The 12,270-nt window shown below is 42.7% G+C and overlaps 1 long non-coding RNA gene across 2 annotated transcripts in view; it reads right to left on the reverse strand.

Annotated features, from left to right (window-relative positions):
- Positions 1-705: 705 nt before the first annotated feature.
- Positions 706-12,270, reverse strand: part of LOC129334953 (uncharacterized) — a 36,323-nt gene continuing 24,758 nt past the window's right edge. The window contains exons 2-4 of one of the 2 annotated variants that reach the window (XR_008597546.1): positions 3,342-3,413; positions 2,853-2,951; positions 706-1,322 (exon numbers count right to left, since the gene is read on the reverse strand). This is a non-coding gene — a long non-coding RNA (uncharacterized LOC129334953). The remainder of the gene's footprint in view (positions 1,323-2,852; positions 2,952-3,341; positions 3,414-12,270) is intronic. The other variant, XR_008597547.1, reaches the window with a different exon arrangement.

Raw genomic sequence — 12,270 nt, forward strand, 5'->3', positions numbered from 1 at the left:
GGGCACCATCACAGAGAAGGCTCAGGGGGCTCAGGGGCACTCAGCCTCACTAGACTAGCTCCAGACCCAGAGCACCAGGATACCAAAGCCTTGGCTGAGGGTAAGGATAGCAGCAGGGATGGGGGATCCCCCATCTTTCAATCCCTGACCCTGGTCACCTGTCCAGTGGTGGGGAAGAGGAGGGGAAGCAAGCTGGGTGCCCCAGAGCATGTGGTGAAATGGCATGCATGCTACCTAGGCCCCAATAATGTCACTTTTGGTGTAAGACTGGAAGCTATGGAGTATTAGTCATGCCAAATCAGCCCCAAACATAGCAAAACTGCTATGTTTGGGGCCAATTTGACCCCAAGATGATGCCATTGCTTCTGATTTTACACCAGAAGTAACATCACTAGAGGGCTTCTGGGGTGCGTGAGGAGCAAGGATTGCATCTCTTCTCCTCCACCACCCCTCATGTCCTGCTTTCAAGGTAAGAGAGACTGGCAACTCTATCTGAGGTCCTGTTCCTGAAGCCTCAGATGAAAATACCATGAACTCACCAGAGCTCAGGGCATTCATCCCTCTCCCCTATAGGGCTAGACTACAGACCATCAGCTCCCAGGTTCCTCCTCCCTACAGGAGAGGCAGAGACAGTGATAGGGATCCCTAATCCCTGTGCGGGAGATCCCCCCTCCCTCCCTCCACCCTCCACCATCACTCACCTGACCAGTAAGGGGGAGACAGGGGAACAGGCCTCCAGAGTGCACTTCTGCACTTTGCATGGGGCCAATTTGGGCCTGTTTGCTGCCCCAGTCAACCCGGTGCAAAGCATGTGCACACTCCCGGGACTGCATGATGATTTCACTTCCCAGGAGTGCCATTATCACACATGTCCAGAAGTGCGCATGCACAAAGAGAACACAAAGTGAATGCCAGCTTCCTGCTTCCCTCCAGGAGGGTAAGAGGACCTGGCAACCCGAGACAGCAAGCCTGTAAGGAGGCGGCACAGTGGTGAAGAAGTTCCAGGCTTGTGAACCAGGCTCTGCCGTCAAGCAGGATCACTGCTGTATAGTTCCTTGCAGCACTGGGTTTGAGAGCCAGACTAGACATTGCAGTGGACACAGGTTCAACCCGTGACAGACTCCATTTGCCATCTGAAGCTGCCATTTTCTTCAGGGAAACTGATTTCTGTACCATGAAGACAAGTTGTAATTCCAGGAGAACTTCAGGCACCACCTGGAGGTTGGCTTCCCTATTCAGCTGCTCTGAAGGGCAGATCCAGCCTCCAGCTTCTGTGTGGATCTCTGCTCTGTAGGAGTCCTTAGCCAGCTCCAGGATCTGACCTGTTAAGACAGAACACAAATAGGCTGTCCAGATTGAAGCGTCTTTGAATCGGGATGCCATTAAGAACAAGCTTCTCAGGGCCAAGCTACACATGACGAATGACACTTGAACAGCAAGTGTATTCCTCCCTGTTCACTTGCCCTCCACTCAATCCACTTGCCGTTCAAGTGTCATTCATCATGTGTAGCTTGGCCCTCAGTCAAACCACAACTGGAGAGTGTCATGATAAGGCACAATCATTAAGTGATTGTGACTAAGGCATGGATCACTGTGACTATATCTGATGGAACCAGGAATGGATGCAGCTGTGAACCTGACCTTCCATGGGGAGTGAAACCCCACCTAAAACTGGGGATATCTCCCAATGATGGCCAGCCATTCTGCTAACTCAGAGAATCTCCGACTTGTCAGGATTAAGTTTCAGCTTCTTCACTCTCATTCAGCCCATTACTGAGTCCACACATCACTTCCGAACGTCAACTGTGTCCTTGGAATTAGATGGAAATGGGAGGTAGAGACAGGTATCATCCATATATCTGTGACATCATGGTCCAAACTCCCTGATAACTACTCCCAGTACTTCATGTAAATATTAAATAAATGTCATCATAAATATTAAATTTAATTAAACATTAAATTAATTAATTAAATATTTAAAACATTTCCTCCAAATTGGGGCCTGGTGATTTACCCTGAAATAAGGCCATCTTGTCTCCTGTGACAAATGAAAATACACGTGCAATAATTTTGTTAAAGGCAAACACCAGAAATATACCCCAAAAAAGCCTATGGAGTTATAGCCAGTGTTTTTTTCCTTTTTCTTTTTTAGTAAAATGAAATATGTTAGAGCTGAAACAAGCTTACAATTTGTACCCTTTAACTTGAAAAACTTTTCTCAAATGTGTATAAACTGTAGCAGTGGTTACTCAATGGTATGGAAAGACACACGCTATACATGCTCTCAAGCATATCATCATTATTATTTAGAGTCAAAGGTAGGATTACTAACCTCCACACTACAAAGATTAATTCCCCTGGAGAAAATGACTTCTTTGCAAGATGGAGTCTATGGCATTATTCCCAGCTGAGGTCCCTCCCCTACACAAACCCTGGCCTTCCCAGGCTCTGTAGCATAGTGGTTAAGTAGTTCAGCTGCAAATCAGCACTCTACTGGTTCAAATCCCACTACTGCCATGAGCTCAGTAGGTGGCCTTGGGTAAGGCACTCCTCTCAGCCCCAGCCCTCTAGCTGTATTGTGGGGATAATAATAACACCAACTTGTTCACCACTCTGGGTGAGGCACTAATCTGTCTAGAAGAGAGGTATATAAGCACAGTTGTTGTTGTTACCCTTAAATTTCCCAACCTGGAGATGGCAACCCTAGTCACAGGATGATGCGATTTAAGCTAAACATGGGTCCCAGAACTAAGATATAGTGAGGCTGCTTCAATATACCTCTGTTCATAATACTCTGAGGATACTAATTCCTTGAAGGATACTCCTTCTCCTTAGCTGGAAATAATTGTTACCTCACTGAAGATGTTGCTGTACAGCCACTGTGGTGTTTTGATGGGAATCACCTGCACAATCTTTCTGTGCCACACTGTTACTGAGAGTACAGGAGCTGACTGTTGAAGAGAAATGAACAACCCTGTCAATGTTCACGGTCTCTGAGGTGTTGCATGCCTGGCCAAGCATATCTGGGTAGCAAGAACTGAATCCTTTCAGCCTGTGACTTGTGCCTCTCAAGGGAGCAGACTCAGAAGGTCAAGCAGATTCAGCCGGCTGGCAGTCACCTGCTCCCCAAGTGAGGAAGGTGACAACAGATGGGACTCCCCTAGCTCTGATGTTATCACCAGACAGCTGTGACTTTTGTGCAGGGAGAAGATAACATCACAGCTCTAAAGAATTGCTGATGAATTATAGCCAGCCCCTTTCACAGCACTGCTGTCAGACTGTTTAGTCACTTGGTATTCATTGTTTCAGCATTACTGACAGGATAGTTTGCAGCAACTTACAGGTAATGACTAAAACAGGCTCTGCAACCTTCTCTTTTCCTCCAAGGGGGCTCTGGCTTTCTTCCTGGTGCGCTTAAGGAGACATAAAGGGGGGGGGGAATGAAGCATTAGAACAATCCCAAATTCTTGTAACCGCTGAGAAAAAATGCCACCTCTTAAAGCTTTCCACTTGTTTCAGGCTTAACTGTAGTTTTCTGTCTCATTTCTAAGTAGACAAACATTTGTACAAAGAACAGGGGATCACCTTATATCTCCATAACTGAAAGGGCTAGAGACTTACTTTGTAGAAATGAAAACTGGGAACTCAGAGGAGCTAGTAGATCATCGCAACAGATTGTCATGTCAGCATGCTATGGTGATCTAGCAATTCTTGGCAGAGGTGAAATGTATAGACAATTAAATCAGTCACAAATCATATAAACCAGTCATAAATAAACACATTGTTTTCCAAAAATAAAATTCTACCATTTGGTGTTTGTCTAAGTTGTCCTGAGTAACATTCAAGGCTGTCAGTATGTTTGGATCAGTAGCATTTCGGTGGATGTGCACTTTTGAAAAGCTGTCAGCAGGGTTGCCAGCTCCAGGTTGGGAAATTCCTGGAGATTTGGGGGGTGGAGCCTGGAGAGGGTGGGGTTTGGGGAGGGGAAGTACCTCATTAGGGTATAATGTCATATAATGACCTTCAAAGCAGTCATTTTCTCCAGGGAACTAATCTCTATGGCCTGGAGACCAGCTGGAATTCCAGGAGATCTCCAGTTACCACCTGGAGACTGGCAATCCTACATTTTGAGTCATTTGTTACTGAACAGAAAAGACCTGATAATCAGCTCACATCTTATTGTCATAGTTGAACAAGGTACATTTGACTGTTGAATATGACATGAAATGTATGGCTTTCCTAATTTTGTCCCCAAATTCAGTAAAGACATACAAGCTTTGCACCGTTTTCTGAATAGACATTGGCTGCATATGCTAGGAGAAGATACTTCATTTCATAATGCTTGTTTATGATGAGAATAGAATAGAATAGAATAGAATAGAATAGAATAGAATAGAATAGAATAGAATAGAATAGAATAGAATAGAATAGAATAGAATAGAATAGAATAGAATAGAATAGAATAGAATAGAGGTCTTAACAGAAATGGAACACTTCACTATTATTTATTTCTCAGCAGTGTTCCCGCAACAAATGGATAGAAATAGCATTGCCCTCAAATGTTTAGGGCTCTTTACTGCACTCTTAAGCATGACATAGCTGTAGTGATATTTATTTCTCCAAATGCTTCAAAACATAAGCCAATCAATATGTAAGAGGAAAAGGATCTCTTCCCATTTTAATTCACCTACATCTAGGTTCAAACAGGTAAATATGTTGTTGGGCTCTTTTGTGTAGTGTTTCCCTATGGACCAGGCACAAAAGTCAAGCAGAGCCAGTCAGCTGGTAGTCACCTGCTTCCCCAGTGAGACACACAAGGGGTAGAATGAAACAAATGGGATCCCCACATGGATAAACTGATGTTATCAGTACGCAGCTGTGCTTTTGTGCTGGAAGAGGAGAGTGCCACAATTTGTGAATGTCAGTGATGAATTGCTTCTGTCCTCCTACTACATTGTTAAGGACTCCCTGTTCTTAATTACCAGTGTGGATTTGGCTTCTTTTAGACAATAATGCAAAAATACCAGCTATCCCCCAAAGCCTGAACACTGGGCTCATGAATAAACAAAGTAGACAGTGCAAGTCGAACTGCTCACTCTTGCAGTTTGTCATGTATTATTACTGCTCCTGGCAATGGCAGGACACAAAGTTCATCTCCAACATTACATACTGCTCAGAGCCCAAAATCTATCCCTTTTTATTGCATACCTAAAATATAAATGCAATTTTTGAGCCAGCATTGACCCAAATCTAAACCATTATTGTACTATTGTCACCCAGGGTATAGTGTATTATGTGCTGGTTTAGGCAGATTAATGACTGCAGCATGGAATCAGAACTGGAGGGAACTCAAAGACCATCTAGTTGACCCCTTGTAGTATGGCAAGTTCATCCATCATTCTAGCTCACATAAGCCTCAGGCAGACCTCCATGTTCTACAAAGTACAGCAGCACCAACTGAAGACAAGTTTGTGCAGAACAAATGACTCTAGGGCTGCATCCATATACCACCATGGGGGTTTTCGACAGAATCATTTGCAAATGGATTTTCCTGACTGGTCAAGCCAATTGTTACCAGAACTGCTCTTTTAGATGGGGGAAATTAGCTTGCAGTCTGGATTTAAATTAGTGTGGGATCTTGACCAGCTATACCAGAGTCCTTCTATCAGAACACGCGTGCAATAAGGCGAGACTAATAAAGATAAACGTGTTTTTACTAATAATGTTGCATATACCTAAGCTAGCACACACACAAACAAGATACACATAAGAGACTAAGAAATAAAGAGTAGGAAAAACAGAGCCGGTTGCATTTGCAGGAGAGCCCACTTGAGAATGATGGAACTGGGTATACTCACCTGGTCACGGCGTGGAAGAAAGATGTAGCAGCGAAGCGTGGTGGTATCTAATGCCTGCACTAGACCCATAGAGAGGCAACGGAGGTTTAGGATAGGAATGGCACGCGCCTGGCTGGGGTCTGGAGAGGAATGGCATGTGCACCTCATGGCAGGGGAAGTCTGCTTAAATACCCCAAAATGTATCCTGAGGCTAGTGCCTTCCATGTAGTTCTCAAAAGGGGAACAAAGGCTTAATGGGTCTACAATTATCCCTGATGGGCCACTTTAGTGTCTAATTGTGTGATAGTGACACCCTTAGGGAGGGGACAGAAGAGAAGGGGAGGAATGCCGGGTGGGTTGATTGGATCTTGTCAGGAAGCAGGAACTGTCTTGACGGGATCAGCCCTGGAATGTGATGGCTGTATTGATATGCGTCCTTTAGGTGTTCTGGTCAGTTGGCATTTAGCTTCCATTCTGGGCGGCTTCCAAGATATGCAGAGCAGGGCGAGGCTGGCCGCTGCGGATGTGGTCGGCACGCTTCCATGAAATGGCTTCTCAAAGCAAGCCATTCAGGCTGGTCTTCTGGCTGCCTGGGACCATGGCTTCTGCCTAGGCATGACTTCGGGCTTGCTAGCAGGCTGCCCAGTGGCAAGGGCAGACTCAGTGACCGGCCCGCAAGAGGCTCCCATGGGAACTGACCAGGGGGTGCCTGGCCAGGCTCATGGAGGCTCCCTCCGGCTGGCACTGCGCTGCTAACAGCATGGCTCTAGGCCCAGATGAGGCAGGCATCCATGGAGGAAGGAAATGGGTGTAGATTATACAGTCCATAACAGTGTAGAGACAGGAATGAGTGGCACAGTTCATAACGGCAGAGACAGGGAACAGGCATGGGCAGTGCTGCCCTAACACAGAGTCTTTGGTGTGGCTTTAAAACAGCCACACAGGAAACAGTTCATGGCAGGCCTCACAACAGGAGGAGGAGGAGGGGGTCCTTGGCAACACAATCCAGGAGATGAGTGACTGCAATTGTTCAATGAAGATACAAGATTCAAGCATGTGTGGATGCAGCCCAGGTGACTCACAGAAAAAAGCCAATCTTACAAGCTTCAAGTCAAGACAATGGAAAATATGATGTAGCAAATTATACAGCAACTTGCCTTACTGACAGCCACCATTGTGTATTGGTTAGAGTGTTGTGCTAGGATCTGGAAGACCTAGGTTCAAATCCCCACTCCACCAAATACTATAAAAGGGCAATGCACATTTTCATGTTCAGGACAGCAGCAGAAGCAGCATTGTTAACTGCAAAACTTGGTCAGGATATTAAATAGCTGTTAATCAATACATTTGGTTTAAAGAGCAAATTATGGCCTCCACAAGTCTGATTACCACAATAACGGGATGATGAAAATGACACAGGAGACTGAAGGTTTGAAAGTTGGATCTGATTTCAGAACTATTTTTTATAAATGTAGACATCTTGGGAGGCTTGCCTTTAGAACTACATCTTGAAGTAGCTTGGTGATAAAGCTTGGGAGGCAAGAACAGTTTTAATAATGTAACAGCTTGGATCACAAAATCTACTGTATAAGCAGAAGAAAAGGGTGACGCCTTATCAACTAACTTTATAATTGCTCACCTATATTTGGAAACCCACACACTGCCATTTTTGTTAATTGGAAACTTAGCCCAAAGATTTACCATTCTTTGTATGTAATTGTAATTTACCATTCATATAAAGATTTACCATTCTTTGTATGTTGTTGTAATAAAGTTTCTCCTATTTGGCTGAAGTTTTCAAAGTCAATTAATTTGCACTGATCTCATTGAAGTTCATGGAAATAACCCAGAGTAAACGAATTGCAGGTCATAACTATAGCTCTGTTCCTTTGACCCAATTGATATTTTGAGCCTGAAAGATTACTGTAGACAAGAACCCTCCCATGAATCAGAACTAATCATTAATATTATATTTGACAATCACCTGTAGATTACAACATCAAGATTTGTCACAATTGTGTTTTTCTGTGTGTGCCCTAAAGTTAATTTGTGAAATGTTGATGCAAATCATTTTCCTATTGCTAGATTTGATTCCTTCCTTAAACTCTGCAAACAGGTTTAATAAATTAAATAGTATCTGCATTATTTGAAATTAGATGAGAAGTCATTCTCTTCCTCAGGCAACTGTAATTCTGTGAGGTAGGTAAGTGTCAGGAGAACCATCACAGAACTGTAGTTTCCAAGATTCTTTGAGTGCAGCCATGACAATTAGATCTCAAATAGACTTCATTTGTAGTGAAGATATACCTTATCTAAACACAAAATCTCTCTACACAAGACTTTTGTCATGTGTTCTTGACCTGACGGGAGATGCAATGTTAGTTGGGAAGCATTGTTTTAAAAGACAGAGCCAGTGGAGATTGCTCTGGAGGGGCCAGATTCTCTCACAGCTTTTCTCTGCCTCTGGCATGCTGGACTGTCTCTTCTTCCAGAGCATTGCCCTGCTGAGGCTCAGTTAATTCAAAGTTTTAAGCAGCGAGAGCAGCAGGGCAAAGACTGTGGAAAGGATACAGTCTGGCATGCCAGAGGTTGTGGAGGGCTGTGAGATAATCCATCCCCTCCAGAGCAATCTCCGCTGGCTCTGTCTTTTAAACCTATGCTTCCCAGCTAACATTGTATTTCCTGGCACTTGACGAACATGTGGCCAGGCATCTCATGTAGAGAGATTCTCAGACTGAATGCACTCTATAACTTTGCCCGGTAATGATTATACTAGCCATCTTGCTCTTAAATTTTTCATTACAAAGTCAAGAGCAATTGCAAAGTCAAGTTAAGACGCTGATGACTACAATACTATCTTGTACCTACAGGAAGCCATAGGAAGGGGATAAGTGAGAGAGAAATGCCTCCCACAACCCAAATCTCCTCCAAACCCAAATTACTGTCAGCTGCTCTCAACACTGATTGCAATAAGCATGTTCAGCTCATAAGTAGAATTCCAAGGTTAAAGTAATTTGAAATTACATTCTGATTTGTAAAATATTATTCATATTGAATGGTATTTTGTTGTCTCAGTTATGGCGCACATTCTTATAACCATTAGCAATAACTTATGAATGGTCAGACTAGACTAGATCTTAACTCCAGCCTACTATTTTCCCCTTTTTCACTTAATGTATTCTATAACAGCAATCATAATTCATCTGTCCTTCACATCAGCATTTTCCTCTCAACAACACTGTGATGTAGGTTAGGCTGATAGGATGTGAGCGACCCCAGGTCACACAGCAAGTGGGGCTTCAAAGCTGGGTCTCCCTGATCCTAGTCTGACACTCTGAACACTGTACTTCACTGGGACCTTTCATTAGACCAACTTCTGTTAGTAAAATATTATGATTTCTCAATTTTAAAACTTTTCATCAAACAAACATGGAGAAAGCAAAGGCCACAATCAAGTGCATACTTTCATGGAATCTTACTGCAAACTTATCCTATAGTAAACATGCTCATAAGCAGGCTTGCCGGCTGCTTTTCATCACGGGAGGAGAAACAGACTTTCCAGACCAGATCCACCATCTCTGTCACAAGCACAATTTACATGGTGCTTTTTTATAGATGCATGATGCCCTCTTCTCCACACACAGAAAATAATTGTACTGTGCAAAGCAGAAAAATAAAGGTTTTCACCTGCAGTAAAGTCCATGTAATTCAAAACAATTCAAAGTCCATATATTTCAAAACAATTCAAAGCATGCACATAAATGAGATGTTTGTTTCCTCTTCATCCTTTACATATTTTACACATTAGGCAAAAGTCTAAAGGAGCCTAAGAAAAAATTAAGTTGAATCAGTAGCTGATGTCTGACTGTGCCAGTTTTCTATGCTGCAGAAGTACAATGAATGAGAACTGTGCGTAAAATACATTGCCTGCATTTGATTTATGAGATATTTGCTTTTACTGCTGTAATCTCATCTCACTTCCCTGTTATAGAACCCCTTTGGAGATAGTCTTTGTTAAAGGATCAGTCTTTGCCCTCTCTTCCTTCCAGTGTTGTGACTGGAGGGGCAGAGAAAGTGTACACTTCATCTTATCTTGAAGAAGTCAACACAACAGAAAGCAAACCTGAAATATTTTTTCCTACTGTACTGTCAATTTCATCCAGAAGTTATCCTAAGAAGCCCTGATATAAAAATGAGCTATGGTTGTAATATTCATAGGTAGTTAAAGAAAGTTAAAGGATCACTTCCCCCACTGCGGTCTGCGGCACACTTTTCCACTGTTGCGAAGTTTTTATTTGCTGATCTTTTTAAAAGTCCTCTAGGTGCAAACTTTTGAAACTGCTAGGCACTCTCAACCTCCCTCCCCTTTCAAGTGCAAACAATTGCATTTGAGCAAAGTGTGGCCTCAGCTTCTTTTCTTTCTAAAGCCTCTTGTGTTTGTGAAAGGAGTGTCTCCAATTTCTTGGGCAGGAGCAGCTGTTGCGGGAGCTGAAGCTGGCTTTTCAGAGGCTCTCTGAAGCCCCCCCCTCCACTCTCCCTCTTCGCTTCTTTTGTCTCTGTCAAAAGCATGCTCCCCCTTTGACCCCTCAGCTAGCACAAACCTACCCCTTTTGTCAGCCGCTGCAGACAAGTTCCACCCTAAATCAGGCATTGTCTGGGGCTCCAGAAGCCAGCACGTGCCCACATCCCCCTAATCTTTTAATTTCAGCCCCGGAAAAAGCAGCTGTTCCTGAGCTGCTCAAGGCACAGCTGTCAGCTGTGGCCTGCTGCCTACTCTGGCTGCATAATAGGAAGAAGCAAAGCCGGTGGAAAGTAATATATACATATATGTATATTTTCAACAGTTGGCAGCACGTGCTGTGTAACACTGCATTGTCCAGCAATTCAGCCCCTGCCATGCTCATTTTCTCCCACTCTCTGCCACACACATGCATATTAGCTTGAACTTTGATTGAAGAAATCTTTCCGCTTCAAAGGGCAGGGCACCCTGGCTGGTTCCATGATAACTTTGCTGCTAAAATGATCAACTGCAAAATTACAGACTAGGACAGAAACAAGCCAGCAGCTTCAAGTGTGCTTGCTTATGCCTCTTTCCCTTATACCTCTTACTATTCTAGTGTAAGAGACACAACAATGCACACTGTGAATCAGGGCCTGGATCAGTTTTTATGTTTTTCTTGTAGCTGCAGTGAACTTTGAGAAGAAAGAAAGAAAGAAAGAAAGAAAGAAAGAAAGAAAGAAAGAAAGAAAGAAAGAAAGAAAGAAAGAAAGAAAGAAAGAAAGAAAGAAAGAAAGAAAGAAAGAAAGAAAGAAAGAAAGAAAGTTATTAATTTTGAAAGTGGACCCAACTCTACTTATTATCATTAAGAATAGACAGTACCAATTCTTAATAATAATAAGTAGAGTTGGGTCCCCTTTCAGAATTGATAATTTGTTACATGTAAGGAAAAAGCATGAAATCTATGTACAGATTGTAACATACAATAACCATGCAATTGAGAAATGTGCAGTTATCACATTCGGCTTCCTTCTATGAGTATCATGGCTTTTACAGGAAAGTATCTTCCATGTAAGAAATATACAGATGCAACTGAAAAGTCCAAAACAATGTTAAACGTGACAGTATTCAGAGGGTCTACATCATAGGTCTATTAACATGCACATGCCAGACATGCCATTTGTGACAGTCCTCCATGTATCTTATATGAACTTTACATTTTAAAAATCATTACTTGCTGGTAGTGAATATTTGGAACACTGCATATATGTTTGCCATTGCACAGATAAAACATTGCACTTTTGTATACACCCAATAGCAAGCACAACTAGGCAAAAAACAGAAACTGCCCTTCCATGTAAATAATGAGTTAAATTACTGGAAATTTCAATCAGCAAGAAAATAGAAGCCAAAGATTCAAATTAAGTCATCAAATACATCCTTCAAAACTTTAATTAACTTATTTATTTTTGCATGCTACACCTTTTCTGACATCCCTTGCTCTTGAGCACTGGGTTGGCAGCAATAGAGAACAGCTGCACAAAGATCAAAGTCAGTTCCCCTGAGTATTTGGGACAGTTCAGTTGGCAGGGAGGGGAAAGCATGCAAACCCCGACACATTTGCGTCAGTCTGTTTGCTCTGTAGGGGAAAAAAAGCACACAGTGCAACATCCACATTTATTTATGGATTTTATATATGACTGCTCAGTTGCTGAGCTCTGCAAATTACCTCTTCAATTCAGCTGACTTTTGAGACCTTGTATATAGGAGGACAAGTCAAAATATAATAAATTACAGTGTCTGAAGATTTTTGGCCTTGCACATGGAAGATGCCAACTATTGTTTCTGAAGCTGTAATGCTCCAAAATAAGAGAAACCCTAACTAATGAAGAGTCCAAGATAAAGGAGACTATCTGACACACATGCCCTTTATGT

Source organism: Eublepharis macularius, chromosome 8 (genome assembly GCF_028583425.1).
Source record: "Eublepharis macularius isolate TG4126 chromosome 8, MPM_Emac_v1.0, whole genome shotgun sequence".
In the NCBI taxonomy this organism is placed as follows: domain Eukaryota; kingdom Metazoa; phylum Chordata; class Lepidosauria; order Squamata; family Eublepharidae; genus Eublepharis; species Eublepharis macularius.